Source organism: Ornithorhynchus anatinus, chromosome X1 (assembly GCF_004115215.2).
Source record: "Ornithorhynchus anatinus isolate Pmale09 chromosome X1, mOrnAna1.pri.v4, whole genome shotgun sequence".
Taxonomy (NCBI): domain Eukaryota; kingdom Metazoa; phylum Chordata; class Mammalia; order Monotremata; family Ornithorhynchidae; genus Ornithorhynchus; species Ornithorhynchus anatinus.
This window is the reverse complement of record NC_041749.1, coordinates 22,909,587-22,931,207: the sequence shown is the minus strand read 5'-3', so window position 1 is coordinate 22,931,207 and position 21,621 is coordinate 22,909,587. Positions and strand designations below refer to the sequence as shown.

Genomic DNA, 21,621 nt, shown 5'->3' with positions numbered 1-21,621 from the left:
TATCAGAATGGTTTTGAAAAATAGGGGTTTGTGAAAAACACATTCTAGGAGAAACAGAGAGTTCAGGTATTCCTCCAACAAATTACCTGGATATTTAAATTAGGTTCCAAATTAGAAAATATTGAGATCATTAAAGCCAAAGTGAATTTTTGGTTGAATAACTTAGATCATTTTATAATGTAAACCAGTTCAGGGAAAATTTATTTAGAGTTATTAACCCAAGGTTCAAGTCTGTTCAGGCCAAGGAAATCAGGAGATAGCCAATACAGGGATAAATATCTCTACTGGTGTTATCTAAGGAACAACTCTATTTTCAATATCATCCTTTAGAATTACAAACTAATTTTGGAGCTCTTATAGTCCCCAAATTGTTCCTGGAGAACTGATGGACCCCCCAACTCTCTCACTTTGAGTCAATCCATCAATCAATGGTATTTTTTGAGTGCTTACTATATGCAGAGCACTGTACTAAGTGCTTGGGAGAGTACAGTACAACAGAGCTAGCTGACACATTTCCACTCAGCGTGCACATCATCTATCAATTTTTTTAATCCCTACTGAGGATGAAGTCTTTTAATCCACATTTGAGACTATGCAACAGAAGTTAGACACATGATCAGAACTTTATAACCTAGTGGGGTGGACAGAGAGACAATATGATTCATAAATAGTGGGACTAGGAGGAAGAATCAGCAGAGAAGAAGTAGTACCCTGAATTGGCGTGAAGATAGTTGAACAAATATGGACTATATAAATAAGATACACGTAGCACTTAGGATAAGTACTGCCAGAAATGACGTGTGAAAATGTCAAGGGTTTTGTGCCTGGAATGTTGAAAATCAGGGCAATGCCCTGGTCTGACAGATTTCTGAGAGGATGGAACAATGTGATCAAGAAGTTGGAGGCCGGAGCATCCAGATCGAAGCACATTTAGAAGTTCAGTTCTATGGAATTAATGCTTGATCTTGGAAGAACTGGGAAAATAACTGCAGGTATTGGAGGAGTGGAGAGATGTATGTCAAGAAATGTTTAAGTAAACGACTCACTAATTCTCTGCCTCTAATTTTTGGGACAGGGACTGTCTGATTATTTATATTCTGTGTACAGACAGCATGTCTACCAATTCTGTTGTATTGTACTCCTCCAAGTGTTTAGAGCAGTGCCTGGCACATACTAATGGTTAGCAAGTACCACGATTATCATTACTTAAACTGCTGTGCTTTCAGCTATCGAAAAAGTTATTACTCACTATTCCAATTACATTGACTGCTGTCTCAACTACTCAACTTCAAGTCAGATCTAGTTTAGTAATAAATCTCTGCTGGGACTAATCAGAACAAATCCCGAATCTGCTTGAAGATATTAAAAATAAGTGCAACACAGACTTATTTAATAATGTCCAAAAGGCTTTTATAATATTTGAAATCTTTTTACCAAAGTTACTGGCGAACTTCATTTTTTGTTTAATACATTTTCTCTAAGCTAGAACAATCATTTCTCCAAAAGAAGGACTTAGAGACACTAAAATGACTAGTTTTTTTTTGCTCAACCGTCTTCTCTTCTTTCTCATATCTTTTTCCTTTAGGCAAAGTATAAATTAGTAATCTCTCCTGGACTGGGTTCATATATACATCCATTTTTTGAGAAAAACATGTTTGAGGAGACTTTGTAGGCCATTGATGAATGTATATTCCTCAGTATATATTTAGTACATTCACTTTAGTAATTCCTCATTCAGTACCAGGAATATGAAATTATAAAATCATGTATATATGTATTTCCAGAAATATATATATATATATATATTTCTAGCATTTGAACTACAGTGCTTAGTTTTATTTAGTTGGTCAGCCCTATAGGAATAGTATGTAGTATGCAATGTTGCTGGATCTATTTGTGGCAGCTGGAACACTGTCAGGGAATAGGAAGATTATTATGCTTTCCACAGAAATCATCAATGTTTGGATCTTTTTTTACTGAATTGCAGCATGAATATTTACAGCGCCAAGTCCTCCATAAAGAGACAGAGGAAAAATAACTTGGAAAACGTCTTAGGAGCTTTACAAAATAACATCTGATATGAAGGAAGAACACGAGACTATTCAATCCTACATGGGTTCAAATCCCCATTAGCTCCCAAGTGAAAAATAGTTTAGTCCTCCAAATTTAGGTCCAATTTGTGCACATTACAAAATCACCACACACTCATAACCCAATTAGCAATTTTTCTTTTTCAGAAGCACTTCCCTAGGACTGGGGAAAATATGCAGGAAAGGTGAAGCAGCCCTGCAAAACAGTATAAGAGCCAAGGATTCTGTGTCGATTGCCTGCTTTCTGCTCTATTAGATTTGATAGGGTGAAAGAAAGGATATCTTTGATCCCAAATGAGATTTTAAAAAACAAAACAAAAGCTACCATGTATGTCCAGATCTTATCCACCTCATACATTGAGGTAAGTGTCCTGTTGTCCAGTTTTATACTGAACAATCTAATTTCATCTGGGTTGCCCCTTGTCTGGTGCAGATAGGGTTTCACAGATGGTAGTTCAATCGACAACATCCAAATCCCATTTACCATGTCTCCTGCCACCAAGGTCAGTGGTTTGGATGTGGCACCCAAGTTGACACAGACTTTGGAGCAAAAATGAGAGTCAGAGGTCTCCCAGGACAATGTCCCAGCATCAGGCAAAATCAGTGATCTCCTGCAAAATGGCACCTCATGTTGTATTTGTGTCCATCAATAATGCATGTGATGTCATGTGTATTACCTTGTCCAGTCTAAGCTAGGGACTCAGTGACCACCTACATTAGTGGCTAGAGCTGGCTGAGGAACCTCTTTGATTGTCCAAGGCTTGCATCTCCACACACCTCCTGATGTCTCTTCATTGTCACCTCAAAGATGTGTGACTTGTCTCCATGTCCTTCCTGTTTGCCAGATTTTCACAACATGGGAACATCGGATGCTTTCTCCCAACGTACCCCTCCTCTAGTTTACCTTTGACTTGATTTCCAATCCCTTAAATGGCCTGAAGTAGCTAAACTGAGAAAACAATAAGGCCTGTATCCTTGAGGCCCTCAAGACTGTGTTCTGCTGTGTTTTGTATGGAATAAGCCTCAACCAGTTCACTCCCATTTAGGTTGTCATTTCAACTTTGGGAGTCAATCCAGATGAGGAAGAGCAGTGAGATGATAACACTTCAACTCCTGCTATTTCATGCTTTCCTCAAAATGCCAAATTTACACATTGAACAACAAAGATAACTTTATTCAAAATTCTAATCTCTCTGGGTCGGTTTAGGTGTGGTGCTGCTTAGGTGCAGGTTGACATTTGAGGTGATCTTTCAGCATACATCTTAGCCATATGAATATTTTTTCGAAAGACTTCTAGATAAGGAGAATCCATAACTTATTTTGATAATTCATTCCATTGTGCCCAGCGTAATCATTTCAAAATGGATCATTCCTTTAACTACTACCTAAAATAATATAACTAACAATATATGAGCTAATTAGAAATATCCAGTGTTGCTAAAAGAGCTAAGCCCAGTAAAGACTTTTTCCTGTAGTTTCACTCAGAAATCATATATTACTCATACTGGTGTGGTTCCTGGTCCGTGACTAAGCAAAACAAGATCCCACCCAATGAAAGAAATTGTAGGGGTCCAGTTGATAGTGTTCAACTTCTCATTTATCTTTCACTTGTCCATGTTCCAAGCAGGAAAATGAGGTGAAATTTCCTTCACTGAAAACCTCTGGATGACTTTGGAAGGTCAGATGTAAAAGGAACTTGTAAAAAGACAAAGTATTATTTAAACACTTGATAAATGTCATGCAAGTGAATTAACACTTCAGTGGAATATATTAAATGGAAATAACTGCAAAAATGAATGAGTAAAAGGTGAAGTTGAATGGAGTTGATGTATATTAGTGTGCTGTGAATTAAGTATTGTTCTCAGTCATTTAGGGGGATAACATCCAAATTAGTTGATTTTTGTCATCCTCCTCATGATATAAGTTTGCACTCATATTGTTGGAAACTGTACAATTTACAGATGATTAATGTTGCTACTCTAAAGCGTAACTATTTGAGGAAAAATGTGAGCCTATACTTTGGATACCAAAACTCATTTTCAGAAGTTGAAATTCAACCTCTCTTCCTACTCCAGTCATTTAAAATGACAGGTTTAGTAAAGTGACCTACAGTTATGCAGAACTAAGCCCAAGGAGCAATATAATGACACAGGGAAATTGAGGGTATTGTTATATATGATTGCCATTAGTTTAAACATTATTTGGTCTCATCTTCTTCCTCCATTCCTTGTCCCCTCTCCCTCCATTCTGTCCCCACTCCTGATTTCCTGTTATTCTTTTCCTTCTTTTGGAAAAGAAATTAGGCTGTTTTGGCCCTATAAATCATAAAGTTTTCTGTGCATCCCACTTAGATGCAGTTTTAAACATTAGTGAAAAGAAGCTGTGAACCTGTGAAGTGTTCTCCTTACATCTGCCTATATATGTATTTCCTGTTTACAACCATCCTGATGTCTCTATCTTTCTCACATCAGATCTGTAGTTACATTTGAAGTGTCCTTTAAATCAAAATCTAAGACTACCTGCTATTTTACATGTGGAAAAATTAGTGGTAAGTGTATAAAGACTTTGCTGGATAGGTTTAGGAGACTCGGGTTTTAATCATGGCTCTAATTCTAGCTAAGCATATGATTTTAATCACATTACTTATTGTTTCTCTGTCTCAATTTTATTGTCTATAAAATGGGAATAATACCTGTATCAACTACTTCATAGGAATCTTGTGAGAACAGATGTGATGATGTAAATGAGAAAGCACTTTGTGGTCTTTAGCGGGATGATATTATATAAATCCAAGATGGTATTTATTTTGGCTATTATTATGTTCTGGCTGTTGTTACTGTTCATATATAGTGGAAAAAACTTGCTCCAGGGAGTGAGAGGACCTCAGTTCAAATCCCACTCTGCCACTTGCATGCTTTGTGAGCTTGGGCAATCACTTAACTTCTCCAATTCTCACTTTCCTCATCTTGGTCTGATCTAGTTATCTTGTATCTCTTCAGCTCGGGTGAATGAAACGCCTGGTAACTGCAGCCTCACTGTTTTACTGAGTGTCTCATCCTTTACCTCCCCTCCCTGTCTCCCTGGCCGAGTGAACCACCTATCGCTGGCACACTCTGTGTGTGCTGGGCCAGGGAAAGTAGCTCCTGCCGAGGTTTCTCAGCCCTTCTCTAGGGCAGCTCCATGAAACACTCGATAGCTGTCGCCTCACTTTCATGTGCTCAGTTGGCCATCTACCACCGTGGCCAAATGAATGCCCTCTGTACACCAGCCTTCATGACTCCCTAGGAATAGGAACTGGCACTGGCTCCTCTCTGCCCTGGCACTGGCTCCTCTCTGCACCATTGAGGAGGCTTCTTTCTTCCTCGGTCTTCTTCCATATATGCTTCCCTGATTGTCTTTTCCTTGCACGCTTCTATGTAAATCTCTGACTCTCCATGTATCTTTCCTGTCCCTGAGGCCCATGATCTGGAAACCCTACCTCCTAGTTTCTCCCCTCCCTCCATTCTGACTTCTCAAAAATCCAGTCACTTTAAACCACACATCTTCAAAATAGCTTTCGGTTCAACCCTCTCTTCCTCCTTTCCACCACCCTAATGGGCAAAAGAACAGCACCTGCAGCACTACAGGTGGGCCCTCCTATAACCTTGGAAAGCCAGTGTTGCTGTGGCTGTGGATATGCTGTGAACTTGGAATCACAGAGAGCCTGGAATTCTGTTCCTCTAGCCACAGCTCTCTGCTGACTTTTATTTTTATAATGTGCATTGTGTATTTGTCCTTGTCTCTTATTCTGCTTTAATGTTTTATTGCTCCCAATATGTTTGATTCCAGTCCTTTTCTCTTCCTATATTTATAGATTGTGAGCCCTTTAAAGGACAAGGTCTCTTTCTGTTCCTACCTGTGTTTTTACAGTGTTTTGTACAGTGCTCTTCCCATAATAAGCATTTTATAAATACTATTGCTACTATCTCAGCACTCAGTTCAGTGCTTGTCAATAAGTGCTTAACAAACACCACAACTATTATCTCTTTCACTATTATCACACAATAAACTATGCTGCCTCTAGTTAGAATACTAGGAATTTGTGCTTTGAAGAAAATTAGCCTTAGTAACCATTAACTCTTTGAAAAGATTCTTTCTGGAGCAAGTGTATGCACCTTTTTTGTAACATGATTAATGCAAACAAACCTGTGCTTCTGTAGAACACCTTTGTGTCTGAGCCACTAGGAGCTAGTGAACTGATTTTCTAAACATGCTGATTATTATATTACATTAGCTAAATTTGTGTTAACTGCTGTTAACATTAAAGGTGAAAATTTCATTTGAGCAGTAGCTTGGAATGTAAGATATGATCAATTAGCTTATTCAATCGTATTTATCGAGCACTTACTTCGTGCAGAGTACTGTACTAATTGCTCATTGTTTCAGTGATATTCGTGGTCGAACTCAAAGAATAAATTGTGGAATTCAACATTTTCACTTCAGTAAAACAATGATAATAATAATAGTGGTATTTGTTAAGCACTTACTGTGTACCAGACACTGGACTAAGCGCTGGAGTAGATAATCGGGATGGATACAGTCTCTGTTCCACACAGAGCTTAGGTCTTAATCCCCATTTTACAGATGAGGTAATTGAGGAAAAGAAAATTTAAGTGACTGTCCCAAAATCTCCCAGCAAGACAAGTGGCAGAGTGGGGGTTAGAACCAAGGTCCTCCTGACTCCCAGACCAGTGCTGTCTCCACTAGACCATGGTGTTTCTCAATCAGTTCAACATTTCATTGAAATTTTAGAGCAGTGACTGATCAATTGATGGAATTTACTGAACACTTACTGTGTGCAGAACACTGTACTAAGTGCTTGGTAGAGTACAAAGCAGTGGAATTGGTAGATGATCCCTGCCTACAAAGCGTTTTCAGGCTAGATGGGGAGATAGACATTAGAATAAATTACACAGAACTAAAATGATATTACAGATAGAGGAAATGACAAGGCTTAAGGATAGGTCCATAAGTGCTGTGGGGCTGAGGAAAGGGAGAACACAATACTAGAAATTGTTGAGCAGATCTATTAAAAATAAGAACTTGTGAATGTATCTGAATCAAAAGTGATCGTAATAATAATAATAATAATGTTGGTATTTGTTAAGCACTTACTAAGTGCCGAGCACTGTTCTAAGCGCTGGGGTAGACATAGGGGAATCAGGTTGTCCCATGTGGGGCTCACAGTCTTAATCCCCATTTTACAGATGAGGGAACTGAGGCACAGAGAAGTGAAGTGACTTGCCCACAGTCACACAGCCGACAAGTGGCAGAGCTGGGATTCGAACTCATGAGCCCTGACTCCAAAGCTTGTGCTCTTTCCACTGAGCCACGCTGCTTCGTATCAGTACATTAGCCTGTATATACACATCAAGTTACTGTGTGTGAGATTTGGAAGCTCACAATGGATGTAGAGACTATATAGTTTTGGTATATGCCATTGATGGTTGACTTTTTTCAACTTTTGTATCATCAAATTTTGCCTGGTCATAATAATAATAATAATAATGTTGGTATTTGTTAAGCACTTACTTTGTGCAGAGAACTGTTATAAGCACTGGGGTAGATACAGGGTAATCAGGTTGTACCACATGAGGCTCACAGTTAATCCCCATTTCACAGATGAGGTAACTGAGGCACAGAGAAGTGAAGTGACAAGCTGACAAGTGGCAGAGCCAGGATTCAAACCCATGACCTCTGACTCCCAAGCCCAGGTTCTTTCCACTGAGCCATGGTGCTTCAGAGTCATCTTCAGGATGACTCTGTTCAGTGTGGTGCTGAGCCGATAGCTATTTTGAAGATGTGAGGTTTAAAGTGACTGAATTTTTGAGAAGTCAGAATGGAGGGAGGGGAGAAACTAGGAGGTAGGATCTCCAGTTCATAGGCCTCAGTGACAAGAAAGCTACATGGAGAGCCAGAGATTTACCTAGAAGCATGAAAGGAAAAGACAATTAGGGAAGTGTATATAGAAGAAGAAGACCGAGGAAGAAAGACAAAGGAAGAGAGAAGAGCCATATAAAAGGAGAAGGGCAGAAGAGATCGGAAAGATGAGAAACAGGAAGATTAGAGTGATTCTGATACATAGAAAAACACACATCCAGGCAGCGGTATTCTGTCCCTGTTGTCTTCTGCTTTAAGCCTGCCAGGATGTCAGTCAAACTGTAGTAATCAAGGTGTTTATTCATAAAGCAGAACATTTGAGCACTCAAGTTCAGTGAACTTGTATGAAAAGTTGCCTAAAGCTGCTCAATGGAGAATAACCCATATTGAAGCAGTGGGATGTAGTAGATAGAACACAGACCTGGGAGTCAGAAGGACCTGGGTTCTAATCTCCACCCCGCCACTTGTCTGCTGTGTGATGTTGGGCAAGTCACTTCACTTCTCTGTGCCTCGGTTCCCTCATCTGTAAAATGGGGATTAAGATTGCCCCATGTGGGATAGGGACTTTATCCAATCTAATTTCCTCGTATCCACCCCAATGCTTAGTACAGTGCCTGGCACATAGAAAGTGCTTAATGAGTGCCTCAATTATTATTGTTATTATTACTTTTATTATTTTTAACACTGTCCCACCTAGTATACCACCTTCTTCCCAATGAGAAGTAACATGGTGTAGTGAATAGAGCATGGCCCTGGGAGTCAGGAGGACATGGGTTCTAATCCCAGCTCTGCCAGTTGTCTGCAGTGTGACCTTGAGCAAGTCATTTCTCTGTGCCTCCATTACCTCATCTGTAAAGTGAGGATTGAGACCGTTAGCCCCTTGAGGGATAGGAACTATATCCAACCCTATCTGCTTGTATCCACCCCACACATAGTTCAGTGCCTCACCCATAGTAAGTGCTTAACAGATACTGTAATTATTGTCATTATATTACCCAGAACAGAATTCTGTATATAGTAGGTCCAAGAAGATTATTTGCGGTGGACTCTGTCTGATTTTTTTTTTATGAGATTCATGCATATTGATGATTTTCAACTAAGTTTGCGTTGATGAAAATGATCCAAAATTTGTTTTGTCTATGCCTTTCGGGATACTGAAATAATAACACTTGTCATTTAGGTGCAAAGTGAATTGTTAAGATAATGACTTACTTGCCTGTGATATGAAAGGAATTGTCAGCCATAGTTGCACATACTGAAAAACATCTGTCAGTAGATCTATCTTTGAATTTGAAGGACAGCTTCATACAGACACACACACACACACACACACACACACACACACACACACACACTTTTACTTTTTTTCCAGGATCTCAGGGAGCTTCATAAAAATGATCTCATTAACTCTCACAAAAACCCAGAGAAGCTCTGTTATTTTGAATTGTAGGAATATATGCCCCTCTCTCTTTCCCTCTGTTGTGTACCCAGAAGTGTAACAGTGGACACCTACTGTAAGTACTATGTTTAGGGGGCAAAGCCAGTCTGGGATTTAGGGAAAGTAGATAGCCAAGTGTTAGTACTGCAGAGTTATCCAAATAAGAACTAGGGCCTCTGTTTTTCTTCCATATACCATCTAGAAGCCATTTGGACCAGTAGAGCATTCAGAGGAAAGGGGAAAGAGAGGATCCCAGACCGAAATTGTGGAAAAGAGTGTTTGCTAGGAATAAGGGATCCTTAAAAGGCAAAAGATCAGGCTATGGCACTTTCTGGATATGAGGATTGGAAGGGAAAATGGACTGAACATCATGGAAAGTTAAAGGCGCTCTGGCTGGATTCCCAGATGGGAGGTGAAAGTTGGAAAAGGAAATTACAGGATGGGCTCAGAGGTTTGCTCAATAATCAGTTTATCGATCATATTTATTTAGCACTTACTGTGTGCTGTAGTAGTGCTTGGGAGAGTACAAAATAGTATAACACACACTTTCCCTGCCCCCAACGAGCTTACAGTCTGGAGGGGGAGACAGACATTAGTATAAATGAATAAATAAATTACAGAATAAATACGTAATGTGGGTCTAGGAGGGAGGATGAATAAAGGGAACAAGTTAGGGTGACACAGAAGGGAGTGGAAGATTAGGAAAGGAGGACTTAGGGAAGGCCTCTTGGAGGAGATGTGCCTTCATTAAGGCTTTGAAACGGGAGAATAATTGTTAGTCTCATAGGAGGGAGGATGTTTCAGCCAGAAGCAGGATATGGGCGAGAGGTCAATGGTGAGAGAGACGGGACTGAGGTACAGTGAGTAGGTTGGCATTAGAGGAATGAAGTGTTAGGGCTGGGTTGTAGTAGGAGAGCTGCAAGCTGAGGTAGGAGGTGACGAGGTGATTGAGTGCTTAAAAGCCAATAGAAGGTAAGGACGTTCTGTTTGAGACAAAAGGTGGATGGGCAACCACTGGAGGTACTTGAGGACTGGGGAAATGTGGACCCACCGTTTTCGTGAAAAATGATCTGGGCAGCAGATTCAAATATGGATTGAAGTGGGGAGAGACTGGAGGTGGGAAGGTCAGCAAGGAGGCTGATACAGTAATCAAGGAGGGACAGGATAAATGCTTGGAGTAATATGATAGTTATTTGCATGGACAGGATAGGACAGATTTTAGTTATGTTGTGAAGGTTGAACTGACAGGATTTAGTGATAGATTAAATATGTGGATTGAATGAGAGGAATGAGCCAAGGAAAGTGCCCAGATTTTGGCTTGTGAATCAGGAAAGATCATGGTGCTGTCTACAGGCACGGAGAGGACACAGTTTAGGTGGGAAGATAAAGAGTTCTGTTTTGATATGTTAAGTTTCACATGTTGGTAAAATATCAAAGTGGAGATGTTCTTAAGGCAGGAAGAAATAGTTGGCACAGAGAGAGAGAGAGAGAGAGAGAGATCAGGGCCGGAGATTTAGATTCAGGAATCATTTCCATTGAGGTGGTAGTTGAAGCCATGGAAATCAATGTGTTCTCTGTGGGAGTGGGTGTAGATTGAGAATAGATGAATAGATAATTGGTGGAAAACCTTGAAGCCTTGGTTGGAAGTTTTTATTTTACCTGAGAGTAAGTGGGGAGCCTTTGGAGGGTTTTTTTTTTCAGAGAAGAGTGAGTCTTCAGAGTAGGCTTTTAAACATACTATTCGCAGATAGATGTAGAACAGACTGAAAATGAAATAGCCTTGATGTGGAGAGACCAGTAAGCAGGTGCTAAGGGATTGAACTATTGTGATAGTCATGAAGGTGAAGGGGGTGGATTCAGGAAACATTATAGAGGGAGACCTCAGTCATTCATTAGTATTTAAGTGCCTATTGTATGCAGAACACTCTATACTTGGTGCTTGTGAACATATAATAAGAGGAACAAATTGGTTCTTGGCCTCTTGGAGATTAATGGGACAGTATTTGGCAGTAGATTGTGGACTGTGGACTCTAGGCTGTTAGCTCATCTCTATGTTGTAACCTCACTTTGGGCAGGTAAATTATCTATTGACTCTGTTATATTGTACACCCTCAACACTTAAAATTGTGTTCTACACACCATAAGGGCTAAATCAATTTGATTGATTGATTAATGAACTGAATATAGAAAGTGAAAGACAGAAGGAGCAAAGACAAGTTTTGAGCTTCTCGTACAGGGAGAATGACAGTGTAATCAAAAGTGGTGGAAAGTTAGGAGGATCGTTTAGGATGGAAGCTGAGTTCAGTTTTGGGAAATGGCAAAAATATGGCTGAGTCAAAAGAAGGAGGAAGTACCCCAGAGATGAGAAGATACATGACTTTAAAGTCCATGAGAGGAAAAGATTAAAGAGGTATATTTGGTCGTTTGCATAAAGGTGATAACTGGACTGTGGGAACAGTTAACAGAGAATATGTATAGGCTGAAGAGTAGAGGATCCAGTATGGAGTTAAAAGGTGAGTGGAGGATGGGGAGTCAGCCAAGGAAACATATAAGGAGTGTCTAGAATTCTGTGTTGGTTAAACCACATTTTATCCCAAACTAGGATTTATCATTCTGTCTTCTTCCCCTCCCAAGAGAGTGAATATAAAGTGATAAGAGCAGAGAATCCATTCATTCATTCAGTAGTATTTATTGAGTGCTTACTATGTGCAGAGCACTGTACTAAGCGCTTGGAATGTACATTTCGGGCAACAGATAGAGACAATCCCTGCCTAATGAGGGGCTCACAGTCTAAACGGGGAAGACAGACAGCAAAGCAAAACAGAACAAAACCAAGACATCATCAAGATAAATAGAATCAAGGAGATATACATCTCATTAACAAAATAAATAGGATAATAAATAATTTATACAAATGAGCACAATGCTGATTGAGTCCTGAGGTATACTCATAGTTAACATGATATGAGCTCACCCAAGTTTTTAGGAAACAAATTGAGGCTAATCTATAGGCTAAGCAGTAGATTTGAAAATTGAGTAATCTGCTTTTGCTACCAGCCTTGAGTTTTTTCTAGGCTGTAAGCTCCTTGTGGGCAGATAGCATATATATCAACTCTGTTGAACGTTCTCAAGCCCTTAGTATAGTGCTCTGCATATACTAAATTCTTAATAATTACCATTGATTTATTGATGGACCTACTGGCTACCTGAACAGCATGGCTCAGTGGAAAGAGCCCGGGTTTGGGAGTCAGAGGTCACGGGTTCGAATTCCAGCTCTGCCACTTGTCAGCTGTGTGACTGTGGGCAAGTCACTTAACTTCTCTGTGCCTCAGTTACCTCATCTGTAAAATGGGGATTAAGACTGTGAACCTCATGTGGGACAACCTGATTACCCTGTATCTACCTAAGCACTTAGAACAGTGCTCTGCACATAGTAAGCGCTTGGCAAATACCAACATTATTAAATTTGAGGCACTAGGCCAGTACTACTGAACAGTGTGAGCAGATCTTCAAATTTCTAGTTTCCCAATAAGTTGGTCTTCCAATCACATTCAGTGAGTACCTTAACATCAGTTACCCAAACTATGAGATTGTCTGGGCATAATAATACTTATGGTGCCCTCTCAGGGTTGCATCTGGAGAGTTTCCAGTACTCTACCAGTCACGACTACAGGAGGGAGAGTCAAGCAGAGGCATATCCATTCTATTCCCAGCTTGGGGAGTGGCTAATGAGTGGAAGGCAATCTGCTACAAGTCAAAACTCACCTATGATGGGCAGCAGCAGCAGCATGGGAGAGAGTCAATGGCAGAGATTCGCTTACTGCACGGTAGGAGGCATTGATAAACCACTTCCATACTTTCATCAAGAAAACTCTACGGATCCACTACCAGATCGATTTGCAGATGAAAATGGGGAATTATGGGAGAGATGCGTTTGTGCCGTCACTATGGTTCGCACACGACTCGACAGTGTAAAACAACAACAATAATAATTATGCTATTTGTTTAGCACTTACTATGTGCCAAGCACTGTTCTAAGTGCCTGGGTAGATACAAAGTAAACAGATTGTCCCGCTTGAGACTGACAGTCTTAATGCCCCTTTAACAGGTGAGGTAACTGAGGCTCAGAGAAGTGAAGCTACTTGCCCAAGGCCACACAGCAGACTGGCGGATTTGGTATTAGAACCCATAACCTTCTAGCTTCCAGGCCCAGATCTATCCATTACGCCATCCTGCTTCCCGTGGGCATGTGGCTGGTATTAATTTAGAAAGTTTTATTGTAGTTATTGAGACAAACTCTATGTAACTCTACTTGTATCGGCGCAGACTGTGGGAAATGGTAGTTCTAGTGTAGTGTTGTCAGAAAGTAGAGACCCTGGACAAAGGGGAAGACATGGGTGAGCAGCTTTTGACTGTTTTCCTCTAATGTGTGTGGCCAGTGTCACTCGCATCTCTGATGTCTGGGGTTTATTCTATTTTACTGTCAGGATTAAAACACCTTAGCAGGAAAAAAAGGAAGCAAGTGTACAAATGCTGGGTCCTCAAAGCATCAGATGCTACTTCACTGGGAGCAATGAAAGCGTTTTTTTTTTTTTTTAAAGGTTCCAGCAAACAAAGCATTTTCCTTCTTAACACAGTAAAGTAATTTTTTCAGAGCCAGAATAAAAAAAAACAGGAGCGAGAAAAAAGGAAAGATTAATTGGTGCCGGCTTTGTTATCTGGCAAACATTAATGTTATTTTCACACATTGATCACTGGACCTGGTGTTCCTTAGCTATCAAGATGAAAATATTCTTCATGTTCTTTCTTCTGCACATTTCCCCTGCATCGTGCAACTTCCTTTCATCTTTTCAATTCTGGACAGAATGATTACACCTCCCAACTGACTGACTGATCTAACCCTGCCCCTTGCCTGCTCCTTCCTGCCATCAAGAAAGCAAAGTGGGAGAGTGAGGATTCCCATTGATAGTGGAATTCTTGCCTGCAAGGAGTCTCTTGACTCCGCCACCATGCCTAATCCCTCAGAGTCTTTTGTTGCAAAGGTTTGATTGTTCTGTTAGATAAGTTCCTTGCGGGCAAGGAATGTTTCTTAATGTTGGTATTTGTTAAGCGCTTACTATGTGCCGAGCACTGTTCTAAGCGCTGGGGTAGACACGGGGGAATCAGGTTGTCCCATGTGGGGCTCACAGTCTTAATCCCCATTTTACAGATGAGGTAACTGAGGCATCGAGAAGTTAAGTGACTTGCCCAAAGTCACACAGCTGACAAGTGGCCGAGCCGGGATTCGAACCCATGACCTCTGACTCCAAAGCCCGTGCTCTTTCCACTGAGCCATTTCTTGTGCTTCCATTGTACTAAGTATTCAGTGCAAGGCACCCTACAGAAGCTCCAAATATATCATTACTTCTACGATTCAAGTTGATGGGTATTATTGTGGAAGTTGATTCTGTGTTATATTCCTCCTCACAACCTATGCCTACATTTAGAGCCAGAGTACTGAGGTGGACCGATATCTCTGATCTGAACTGGGAAGGTCTCTAAATTTAAGCATTTCTCTCTGCTCTTTCCTGTTGTATGTGAGGAGCTTCCAGATCAAAAAGAATAGGACTGCATTGCTTGCAATCGTGAGACCCTTCACATATAGAAATCTAAAATGGATGCAGTCTGGCTAACTTTTTATTGCCTGATCCAGCAATCTACTCGACCTTAGAAGGAGCCACTAATAACATTAAATGTAACTTAATAACCTTTGTGTTAGAGGAGAGGAGGATCTCTCTTTAGAACACCATCCACAAGAAAACATGTTGAAAAACACTCATTTCCCCTGTCCTCAGACTCGTCTCATCTCCCTTAACTTAATGGTGGAATTCAACAACGAAATTCCACTTCACCTCTCCCTGCTTGAGAGGATCCCCACTGTGGTCTGTCATGACTGCGGATCTAGGATTCACAGAGATTCATTTGGCTTATGTCTAATGCGAACTAGATTACTGAAATTGACAGAGAAAATAGCATCCAGATATTTGAATATAAGATTACCCTTTCTTTATAAGTACTTAGCTTGAAGTGTCTTAGAATGAATACTAAAGTGCATATCTGTGAATGTAGACCATATTGGAAACAGATTTACTGTCCCAAAGTGTAATGCTTACTCAGCCATCTGATGAGATTTGAGCACTAAACAGTTTGAGAGGGATGCATAAAGCTGTTTTATTACAAGATGCTGTTATGAGTTATAGCAGCTTTCCTTATGCTATACTGCTGTCGCCAAACAAGTTACATGAATATAAGCAGTTTTATTTGCAATTTTTTTGCTTACATTTTCTTATGCTATTTGGATTATGGCTTCTTGCAGTCCCACTCATTCTTCTGTGACAATCGCAGTGTACTCTGACATTCAAAAAAAAAGGTGCTTTTTAAAATATCTGAGAAGAGTCTCCTTTGCGATATGCCGTATTTGTATTCATAGATGTTATCTTGCATTGTTTGCAAAATACAATATATACTGTCACTGTTTAATGTAATGTGTGTTTTATTCCTGCTAAAAATTAATAAACAGATTAATTATACCCATCTTAGGTGAACTGTTTATTTTAGGAACTTCTGTGTAGGTTTCTTCTCTGGAAGTAATAAAGGGAAATATGGAAGCCAAATAAGCAAGGAAAAAGTACTTGTGAAAGAATGTTATGCATATAGATTGGGTCTGGCTGCTATAAACAAATCGTATACTGAAACAATAACATTGTTTTTTTCCCAGAGTATTTGAAAGTGAGTCAGAGAAATCGATGGCATTTTATGAAAATGAGAATGAAATTAATGGTAATTAGGTCACCCTAAATGTAAATAGCTGTTCATTTTGCTGAATCTGCAGCAACTAAGGCTTTAGACTAAACCCAGTTCATTCTTATTAGTCCTCCCATAAAAGTAGAATTCATTATTAATAATTATGATAAATAGTTAACACACTCTACTCTTTGCACTGAGTCTTTTGGACTGGAGCCTTATTTATTATTGAAAACGGTGCATTCATTAGAACTTAACTCAGTACAGTGAGTGGTGGATACAGGATATAAGGAAAATGGCTGCCTAGCATTCCAGGAACTCATACCCATTGAGTTGGAAAAGACAGGTGATTTATTTTAAGTTGCATGTCAACCACTGGATGTTTCCAACTAACTCTTGCTAAACCCTCAAATAAATTGTATATAGCTTTCCAGACCATTTTCAGATTACTAACTCTTGGTTTCGTTTTGATAAACCAACCAGATTTCTACAAATTAGAGGGTGATATGTATCCAAACGTAAAAGTGCCACTGCTAGAAATAATCTACTTCTACTGTAAGAAATGAAATATTTCTTTCACTGGGGAAGGAAAGGCATGGATTTGGTTTTCAAAACAGTTACTTTGTCTCCTTACAGTTTGAGTTGGGCAGGAGTTTTGTGCAGGATTTTTTTGTGACAGGGAATCTGGTGAGACATCAGAGTTTATTTCCCTATGTTATCTCAACTTGGTACAAGCATATCTCAATTTCCAATCCCTGCTGGCTTTCTTTTCCCTTACCTAAGATGCATCACCTTGTAGCTACATGTTGATACAGGACAGTTCCTATGAAAATCTCCAATAACTGAACTCATGCGTCCAACAGATAATATTCTAAGTTCCCTGATATACCTATTACTTTCTACTGGGCTATTTAAAAGTGTTGTGAAGTAATGGAGCCTAATAAAACATTTTTGGATTCCTAAAAGGAAGAATTAATTCAGTGAGCTTTTATTTTAATCTGCTGGCACTTAGTGGACTTAAAATTTTTTTTTAGATATTAAAAGAAAATTAAAATGGATTTAGCCGGACATTAGAATAAGGGCATTGTACATGGGTGATGACAGTTTTAATCAGCCTTTGGCTGAGACTGAGAGATTCCTTAGAGATTTCTCCACAATGGGGTAATATTAAATATTTACTATTAACTGTTAAGTACATAATACTAACTTTAGTGTTTTAGCTGTGATCAAATCACACGAGCTAAAGTATGTTCATCTTCATTATGAGCTGTGTGAGTCCATTCTGGGTGGCCACTAAAAATAGATTGAGAACCAAGGAAGCAGTTTGTATCAGAAGAGCAATAGGATTTATCTAAGCATTTTCTAGGCGTCAGTGGGAGGTTTTCCACCTATAACATTGGTTGTCCCGAGAGAACGCACCACCATGATATGTGATGGAAAAAATGAAATGATGTAGCATCCCCAGGGGAAAAATAAGTCTTATGCGAAAATTAATCTCAGCGTGTTACAAAGTTTGCAACACAAACTTGGGGGAGATATGTGAAAAAAGCCTCTTCCCCCTTTGCTTTGACAACTATCTCCTTAGGTTACTGACACCTTGGAGAGGTATTGAATTTCTATTGACAGTATTATGAACAGCTGAGGAAGCAGCAGGATAGAAAATTGGGTCAAGAATGGAGAGTTCTGGGCTCTTATCTCAGCTTGCCCACCACCTTAATGTGTAACCTTGGTTAAGCTTAAGTACCTCACTACCTCCTTCCATAACATGAGGAGAGTATTCCCTGGCCCTCCATAATTTATGGCGAGACAATGAGGTCATCTCTGTGGAAGCACTTTGACACCTATGAAAATTGGAGGAATCATTTCCATTATGAAGGTACTACAAGGGGGTGATACATGTTGTCCAATTGGAGAAAGAACATTAGGAAAAAGATGGATAAAGGAACCCTCTATCTCAGGTAAGCATCTCTAGATGGGAACCTTGGACTATGGGCAGCCATCTACCATTATAGCCACAGATATCCCACTGAGGACCAATCCAATTTGGTGTCGGCACTATTGCTTGTTAATGGACTTATAGGCTGCAATGAGAATGGTGAAATGGATTTGAAGATTGCTAGCGGGTACTTATGCATATCCCCAATCATCTTCCCTTCTCTCCCTTTCTCTTTCGGGTTTATTCTTCTAGTGTGTTTATCAGGAAGTTTTGCTTTGTGGTTTGTTTCTTTTTTAAACATTCAGGGCAAGGGCTTAGATAACTACCATGATCTGCTCTAAGCCTAAAATTCATTAAGTAGATTGTTAATAAAATGAGAAACAATAAATCACAATTGCAAAGCTATGTCTCTCAAAGTTAATGAAGAGTTATAATTTTCAAGACGACAAATTAAAAGGCTGTTAAAATAGTTGGAAAGACTGTAGACAGATTTAGCAACATTCCAATTAAAATAAAGCATAAAAGCGAATTAAAATCTTGAATTTTGAGAGATGAGAAAATATGTTTAATATATGATTCATAATATAGTTAGAAGCCTGGATAGCTGCACCACAGATTGAAAAGATAAGGTCTGAAAATAACTAAGACTGCGGTAGTCTAGTTTAACCTTATGAGAAAAGCATTTTATTAGATATAAACATTTTCTTTACCTGCCTGCCTTCTAACCCAAGAGGTGCTCGGTCCTAAAATAGTAAAGTGAAACTTTGCTACATTTTCCCTTGAAATTGTTACACACTCTGGGAAATTGTGATTTTCAAGGTTAGTCATCTAAATACCACATCCTTTTTGAGGCAAGCACACACTTTTGTAGGGTTTACATAAAAAATCCAGTGAAAGCTTTGACCCTGAACAACCTTCTGTCAATGGCAATATTAGTTTATTCCAAAAAAATCACAGTTGGAAAGAGCTAGTTGCTCTCTTGTCCTTTAAAAAATCAGGTTCTTCTGCATTTTGAATTAATTCAGTATTACAATAGAGAAAAATGTAAACATTTCCTAAATCAAATCTTTAGTACAGGTGTAACCAGAGCTTCTCGGGACCACAGAAGTAGACGTTTTCTATCTTTCAATTCTGGCACCCTCCAATCGGCTACATAATAATTGTGGTATTTCTTGAGCCCTTACTGTGTGCCAAGCACTGTACTAAGCACTGGGGTGGATACCAGCAAATTAGGTTGGACACAGTCCCTGTCCCACATGGACTCACAGTATCAATCCCCATTGTATAAATGAGGTAACTGAGGCACAGAGAAGTGAAGTGACTTGCCCAAGGTCACACAGGAGACGTTACTACATGTAACTTTCTTCTGTTTATATTGGCTTCTTTCCCCATGAAAGTCAACTTTCACATCTAGGCATGTTCTGATAGGCTAGGTGTCATGGAAGGGCCAGCGTAGTCAGAGAAAGCAAAGGTTATACGCCCCAGCACTATCAAGAGTGAAGTAGAAGAGGGCAACGTCAAAGGGATTTTCTGTTCTTTGTATTCCAGGCTTCAACATTTGTCTGCCTGAGGCAAAATAATATTTCTCCCATAAAAATCCAGAACCCATATTTCTCAATGGTTTAATCACTTCCAGCACCTTTTTCACTCTTTTTCTTTCTTCTTTTTATGGTAGTTGTTAAGTGGTTACTATGTGCCAGGCACTGTAGTAAGCACTGGGGTTGATACAAAAGTTTTAAATAGACACTCCTTGCCATTGGCTTTAGAGTATTCAAGCAGCTTGCCTCATCCTACATCATTTCACAAATTTCCTAATACTAATACTCCCCTCCTCTAGCACCATCTTACTAACTGTGCCCCGATCTTGTCTATCTTGCCTGCAACCCCTTTCCCATATAATAATGATGTTATTTGTTAAGCGATTACTATGTGCCAAGCACTCTGGAACTCCCTCCCTCTTCATATATGCCAGACCAACACTCTCCCCACCTTCAAAATATTATTAAGATCACATCTTCTCCAGGAAGCCTTCCCCAATAAAGCCTCTTTTCCCTGGGTCCCTCTCCCTTTCATGTTGTCTATGCCCTTCAATCTTTGACTTTTGGACAGTTGATATTCACCCCACCCCGAACCCCACAGTTCCTATTTACATATCTATAAATCATGTATCATGAATTATTTATTAATATTACCTAATGTCTAGATTGTAAGCCCCTGTGGATTGTAAACCTGTTATGGACGGGGAACGTGCCTGCTAATTCTGTAGTATTGTGCTCTCCCAAGCACTTAGTACAGTTCTCGGCACTGGTAAGTCTCAATAAATATGATTGATTTCGATTGAGTGAACTATAATATAGCTTTGGAGGCGGGCATTTCCAACCCCACACTGGGAAGGCAAATGCACTTGGATCTGTGAACTTTGGACGTTTAATATACACTCCACTCCCAATATCACAATTAATAAATTGTATATTAAGTTAATTCTATTAATATGGGTCTCCCTCTCTCCCCCTATAAACTCATTATTGACAGGGAAAGTGTCTGCTAATTCTGTTGTCTAGAACTCTCCCAAGTGCTTAGTACAGTGCCCTGCACATAATAAGCACTCAATAAATACCATTGATTGATTGATACAACTACTCAGGTTGGACGTAGTTCATGTTCCAAATGAGGCTCACAGTTTTAATTCCCATTTTAGATGAGGTAACTGAGGCCCAGTAAAATTAATTGAATTGACCGAAGTCACAGAGCAGAAATTGGTAGAGCTGAGATTAAAACCCAGGTCCTTTTAATTCCCTAGGCCATGCTGCTTCTTGAATTAACTTGGTATTGACAAGAGGCGAATCTGTTGTGAACCCGTATGTGACAGGAACTGTGTCCAACCTGATTAACCCCTTATCTTCCCCAGTGCTTAGTAGAGTGCTTGACACATACTGTTTAAAAAACATTATTACTATTATTATTGTTTCTTTTATAATTATTATTTATCACATGGCCCACTAGTTTGAGCTGGAACAGGTCTGGGTCCTTAGTCAAGAGACTGAGTATTTGCAGAAGCCACGAATCCTTTCCTGACTAGACCCTCATTTCTCCCTCAGCAATGTCTATTCGCTTGGATCTGTACCTCTTAAGACTTAACTATTCACCCGAGCCCCTCAATACTAGGCACATATCCCTGTACTCTCCTATTCTCTCATAAGTAATTTATGTATATGTCTGTCTCCCCATATAGGTTGTGAAGTCCTTGTTGGTAGGGAATACGTATGCCTACTCTATTGTACTCTTCTCAAGCACCTAGGACAGTGCACAGCAAGCAGTAAGATCTCATTAAATAGCCAAAATGCCCCACCAATATGTCTCGGGAGTCCAGTGCATAGACAATGTTAGTTTTTATCGAGCCACAAAGCACTGGTCCCTCTGAGCTTACTCTAAGTGCTCAGATGAAAACATGTAGA

At 39.7% G+C, this 21,621-nt stretch overlaps 1 protein-coding gene and 1 non-coding gene across 6 annotated transcripts in view; both read left to right on the top strand.

Annotated features, from left to right (window-relative positions):
- The window catches only part of TENM2 (teneurin transmembrane protein 2), a 1,066,718-nt gene that overhangs the window by 169,177 nt on the left and 875,920 nt on the right, over positions 1-21,621 (top strand). The window lies entirely within an intron of this gene.
- LOC114807077 lies at positions 13,065-13,202 on the top strand. The gene has a single exon (XR_003755130.1). It is a non-coding gene; the product is annotated as a small nucleolar RNA SNORA7 (small nucleolar RNA).